This window comes from Vulpes lagopus, chromosome 6 (assembly GCF_018345385.1).
Source record: "Vulpes lagopus strain Blue_001 chromosome 6, ASM1834538v1, whole genome shotgun sequence".
NCBI classification, from domain to species: Eukaryota; Metazoa; Chordata; class Mammalia; order Carnivora; family Canidae; genus Vulpes; species Vulpes lagopus.
The window spans coordinates 7931350-7937690 of NC_054829.1; the positions used below are offsets into that span (position 1 = coordinate 7931350).

Sequence of the window (6341 nt, forward strand, 5' to 3'; positions counted from 1 at the left end):
TGTATTATGCACCACAGTGGTAGGCACTGGGGCTTTCAAATTGAACATATCTTGGTCGAGACACTCCTGTGTGTAAACATATAACAATAACACACTGTGACAAGTGCTATAATAGAGTCCCCTTTAAATTGCTGTAGGAGAATGGAAGTAATAACTGCTGGGAGTGTGAGAGAAAGTTCCCAGCAGGGATGACATTTTAGCCAGGAGCTGAAGAATATCTAAGAGAGAAGAGAGGAAGGACATTCCAGACAGAGGAACAGGAAACTGAATACACAATATGTTCCTACTGCAAACAGTAGGGCAGGGGGTGGGAATGCAGGGGGCAGGAGGAGGAGTGTCAGACAGAGGGTCTGGAAAGGTGACAAGGGGCAAAACTCTGAAAGGCTTTGCAATCCCTGCTTCAGTTAAAGTTCTGGTGAGTAGAACCATCATTCTCCAGAAATCTCCTTAAGAAAATATGCAAAGAATCCCCATGATGTTCTTACATTAATCTGTGCTGCTGGCTTGGGCTTAGATGCAGCTTTGCAGAATATATTTTTTAAAGTTTCATTATGCCACTGTACATCAAAATAGGCCAATATAAATTATAATATGGTCATGCCAATAGGACTTGCAAACACAATATTTTAAGTTTATATTGCTTTCCAAGACCCATAAAAATTATTCCGAATGGCTGTTTGCTTTTTGAAGCCAAATGAAAAGGTATTTGCAATTTGATTATTAACAAATCAAATCACTGATATGATATTGGATTCGGTACATCTCAAACTGAGAGCGAAAAATCCTCAGTGGTCAATTATGTAGCATGGCTGGTTTATAGTTTCCTGTGTGTCATTAAGAATAAGCACCACAGCCAACACCGATTTTATTTTGATTTATTTTAACTATTTCTCTGCTCTAAGAATTTCTCTCTCAGCCTCTACCAGGCATTGGAGCTTTTCTCCGACTGAGGCTAGTATGGGTACGATCAGGTGCATAGTTGACTATGAGAGAAGAGCAATGGGGGATGGCTAGGGGGATGCATGGATGCATGAATGCATCCACACACGGGTGAATGAATGATACCATTTTAGTGCACACCAGGTTTTAAGAACTGAATTGCCTTTGTAGCAGAGTGTCCATTTTCTTACTTCTAGCATTGAGTCTTTTTTTAAAATTATTTTTTATGTTGCCTTGTGTTTTGTACCCTGTGACCTTGACTAATGTAAAAGTCCCTTTTATTTAGATATGTTCAGTGCCTCTTGATATTATGGCTAGAGAGAAAATAGTATGTAGGCTCTCAAGTAGGATGGATCATTCTAGATTGGGGCCTCCTGTACAGTGTCTCTGATCTTTCTGCAGGTTTGGGGAAAGCCTTAACCCCTTCTTCCAGCAAGTGGACCTCTCCTCACCCCTACTTCAAGCCGGGGAATCAATTTCAGGAAATCTTTAGATGACCCAGACTCTGCTAGTGCACAGAAATGCATAACCCAGGAAACGCAGGGTAAAGGACTCCTGAGAGCCAACGTGTCTGGGAACACTACTTTCTGCCTAGTGATCTGGAAACAGGATTTGGGATTGGGGGATCCACGTCTCACCCTGCTTTATGCAGCAATTGAGGCAGCCCTAGTTTGCCTAGGTCATTTCTTCTAGATAGATCCCACGGACAGCTTTCCCAGGCTTCCCACCACCTGGCTCTCAACCTTGAGCCTCACCATGGGTTGGGCAGAACAGGAATTATTTCCTGAACTTTTCTAAAATAGAAGGAAACAAAGATTTAGGGAATTTCTGTATCTCATACAAGGCAGCAGGAATGAACATCTGTCTTGTGCCTGTCCAGGGGCCATTTCCCACCCGCAGCATGACAATATTCCCCTTAAAGATCCTTTTAGAGAGTGTCATTCTGCCATGCACGAGCCATGGTTTGGCTTGAACTGATGCCTAATCCTGCTCCTAGAGGTGGAGAATGCTCCTTCTGCACCCTTAATGTGAAAGAAGATCATGTACTAGGCCAATGGAATGCATTTCCAGGAATGTCATGTACCTACTGAGACAGGACAGGTGTGTTCCTGGAACAGGGGTGATACAAGTCTGGAAGTTTGGGGCAATATCAGCAGAGAGAGGTGGTTTAGGAAGAAACTAGCATGGAAGAGAACAAGACATGAAAAAGAGAGAAAAATAAGATCCGGCAATATTATTTGAGCCTCTGGATCTAGCCACACCTGAAACGAGACCTCCCTAGACTTTTGCATTACATATGTATTCTTGTCATCTATTGCTGTTGTAACAAACCATCCCAAAGCTTAGTGGCTTAAGACAGTAAGTCATTATTATTATCATGGTTCTGTGGGTTGATGGGCTCAGCTAGGTGGTTCCGACGCAAGGTCTTCCGTGTTGTATTCAGATGTTAAGCAAACTTAAAGTGTAAAATGGCATCTTCACCAACATGTCTGTTGGCTGGGTTAGCATAGGTGGACTCCCTGGGGGCTGGCCGGGCATCTCTCTCCATGCAGCCTCTCCACATGGCTGGTTTGGACTTCCTCAGAGCCTGGAGGTCTCATCAGAGTCAAACCTCATACCATGTCTGGCTTTCCTTGGGGTGAGCGGTTCCAAGAGAAGGTGGAAGCTACAAAGTTTGTCTCAGGAACCAGGCAGCGTCATTTCTCCCACTCCCACCGGTTACAAGAAAGCTTCTGGGTCAACCTCGAAACTCGAGAGGAGGAGCCTGCACAAGGGATGCATACCGAGTCTTGATTCACTCAGACTGCAGTTTTAGAGCTACCACGATACACCAGCCAATGTTTTCTCTTTGGTGCCCTCAGAGTTAGATTTCCATTACTTGCAATCAAAAACAAGTCTGAGCAGAGCCTGGGTTAGAATACAGGTCTGCTCTGCCCTCTCCCGGGTTGAAATCCTACCTGTCAAGACCAAATGAATTAGGCTTTTTGGTGCACCCCCCTATTCCAATTCCTCCTCCCCAGTCGTAGGAATTACATCCTTCGTGAGTCCATTGCACTGAGAGAAGTCATTTGGAAGAACTGGTCAGAGCCCAAGACCTCACTGAGGCTCAACCGAGGCCCAGAGAGACAAGGAGAAACTGACCAAAGTCACCCCACAGTTTAGGGGGCGCATTAGGGAAGCATTCCGGCGGGGGTGATGGATATAATGTTCGCATCTTATTCTCTCTACTGGACCATAAACCTCTTAGAAGCTGGGGCTGCACCCGCTCCATCTCCGGACCCCCATGGGTCTGTGAACAGGTTTTGGACACAAGACTTTCAGGGCTTAACAAGCATTGTTGGGACGCCCGGGTGGCTCAGCAGTTTAGCACCTGCCTTCGGCTCAGAGTGTCACCCTGGAGACCTGGGATGGAGTCCCACGTCGGGCTCCCTGCACGGAGCCTGCTTCTCCCTCTGCCTGTGTCTCTGCCTCTCTCTCTCTCTCTTTCTCTCTCTCTCTCTGTGTCTCTTGTGAATAAATAAATCTTAAAAAATAAAAAATAAACACGCATTGTTGAAAATTTGCAGAGGTAAACTTTATATCTGGAATGTCCCCAGCCTGCTTGGCTGTCAGCAGCTCTCTCTGGCCCTGGGAGCTGCCGCTGAGCAGCTCATAGAGAAAAAGGAGAAGACAGACAAAGGCAGCAGGGTGCCCCAGGCCTGGGTTCCAGCAGAGGCTCTGCCCATGGCCAGGTGAAACTCCACTTCCTCACCTGTAAAGTGGGATGTAGTAACCACAGCCCCTCCCAGTCGTGGGGCTGGTGGATGTAATAACGTATGCAAAAGGGCTTTGAAAGCCCTAACAAGCCACACAAAAGCAGGGGGTTGGCATCATTAGCAGACTGGGACGCAGGGACTCTAATGTGCCCAGCGGGGCGGGGAAGGGGAGGCGAGGAGCCCGCGCATCCTCAGAAGAGCTGCCACCCTCCCCCTCACCTGCCCCAACGCCCTCCCCAGACCCAGAGGATGAGCACTCCCACCCAAAGCTGCCGAGCCCCTCCCCCACCTCAGATTCCCCACCCACTATTAGCCCCGAGTGGGAGAAGAGACATGACTAATTGTGTCCACAGTTGCCTCCTGGCATGGACAATTAGCCACCTGCATCTAATTCTGAGGGACCCAGAGGCTAATTGCATCTGCCAGACCCCGTGGGCTGTGTGTGTGTGTGCGTGTGTGTGTGTGTGTGTGTGTGTGTCCTCCAGCTACCAGTGGGCACCAGAGCAGACGCTGCTGAAATACGTGGGGATCATTGCATTTAATATCCACCTTGGGGGATCCCTGGGTGGCTTAGCGGTTTAGCGCCTGCCTCTGGCCCAGGGCGTGCTCTGGAGTCCCGGGATCAAGTCCCACATCAGGCTCCCTGCATGGAGCTTGGTTCTCTCTCTCTCTCTCTCTCTCTCTCTCTCTCTCTGTCTCTCATGAATAAATAAATAAAATCTTTAAAAAAATAATAAAATGATTAACATCCACCTTGCTGGCCCCGATTACAAAGGGACCAGACCTGGACACTGCCCTTCCTAAGGAAGAGGGACAAAGGACGCTTTCCCTGGCAAGTAAGCAAAAGCACAGTTGCGCAGCCGTAGAGCACGCTCTGAGTGGCTCCGGAGGTGAGGGAGGGGCCGCCCCAGGGCCGCCCCGTGATCAGAACCACCCTGCCCGGGGCTCTGGCCACATGCCCCCGAGAGACCCCTCCACTCCCGTCCCTCGTCCCTCGGTCACAGCGCTGCGCCGCTCTGACCTTGCACCCACACGGCGACCGCGGGCCTCCCTCTGCGGGGGCAGCATCTCGGAGGCCAGGGTCCGGGTGTTAGCTGCCCACCCCGGCTCATGCGTGGAAGGAATCAGTGAAGGACTGAATGATTGAAAGATGACTGCCGCCTCAGGACAGGCTCGTCGCGGTTCCAGCCCGTAGCATTAGGACCTGATGGCACACCTTGTCACCTCACGGCCACCCTTGCCTCTCAGCAAGCATGTCCTGAGGTGGGCTTGGTTTCCATTCTCCGCCCCGACACCCTCTCACCATCTCATGTGCACCTGACCCATGCTGAGTTCCTGACCTTGGCCTCCATCCCTGGCATCTGCTCACACCTGCAGCAACCACTGCCTCTGGCTCCTGGGGACTCTGGACCCCATCTAAAGACTTCTGGTCCCTCTGCTCTTTCTACCTTGGACCTCCTTGGGAAGTGGGTCTGCCCTGGAAAGTCCCTAGGGTCTTAGTCTTAGCAAGCGACTCACCTGGTCCCAATAGGGCAAGAGTAGGGGGTCTGAAGACCACGTCCTCTGAGCCACATTAGCCTCTCCCAGGCCAGGCCTCCATCTGGCCCCGAGCTTCAGTCCCCTGGACTTTGACTCCCTCACGTGCTTCCGTTGTCTGCAGAGGGCTCTCCCCTAGCAACAGTGAGAAGTTAGAAAGTCCCAGATCGCAGTGGCTTCCTGCAGTACGGTTTATTTGTGCACCCGATGCAGCCCAACATGGGTTCATGGGGAACTCGGCTCAGTGACTGCACTGAGGCCTCTCGAGCTGAGTCCCCCCACTACCGCATCTGCAGCTGGCAGGCAGATGAGGGGCGGATTGCCACAACCAGGTCTAGAAGTGGCACACACGGCTTCCCCCACCTTCCTTCGGCCAGGATTCGCATGGTCACCCAACCGCACGGGAGCCTGGGATGTGCAGTTCACTTACATGCCCCGGAGGAAACCAGATTCGACTGGGGAACGACTAGCCAGTCTCTGCTGTCTCCACCTAGGACCTTGTACCTAAAGCAATGAAAATGTACAGTTTCGTTGCTTCTGTTAGCCATTCGTTTCCTGGGCGTGCTCCTGATAAAGGCAAAACACTGTGACCTGACACCCAAAGCCCTCCCTGGTCACCTGCCCTTCCATACTCTGTGGCTCCAGCCCCTGCATGCTAGCGAGGACCCCTGGCGACCCCCAGACTGCTCCACACTTCTGTGGTTTGCTTGTCCCTCTGCTCCCATGGCCTCTCTTCCTCCCCCAAACTCCATTCATCCTTCAAGACCCACCTCAAATGCTTCTCCCTGGAGAGCTCTCCCCAGCAACCCCCGCCCTCCGACTCCCAAGAGAGCCAACAGCATGTTCACCATCACCCTGCTTTGCACCCGCCCCCACACACTCTGCTCTCCGTGGCCCACCTGGCAATCCACCTGTACTGGGTTGAACTGTGCTTCCCTAGAAAAGACACGTGCAAGGAAGTCCTAACCTCTGGGACTTGTGGATGTGACTGTATCTGGGAATAGGATTTTTGCACATGCAATTACATTGAGGATCCTAGGATGAGATCATCCTGGATCTAGGACTGGTGTCCTTATAAGAGAACGGAGAGGAAAATTTGACATCGGGGTA

General features: G+C 50.7%; 1 protein-coding gene across 2 annotated transcripts in view; it reads right to left on the reverse strand.

Annotated features, from left to right (window-relative positions):
• Positions 1–5566, reverse strand: part of VRK1 (VRK serine/threonine kinase 1) — a 109047-nt gene extending 103481 nt beyond the window's left edge. Inside the window, exon 1 of one of the 2 annotated variants that reach the window (XM_041759708.1) lies at positions 5214–5566. The gene's annotated coding sequence lies outside the window, so the exon portion shown is untranslated. The remainder of the gene's footprint in view (positions 1–5213) is intronic. The other variant, XM_041759711.1, reaches the window with a different exon arrangement.
• Between the last annotated feature and the right edge of the window lie 775 nt (positions 5567–6341).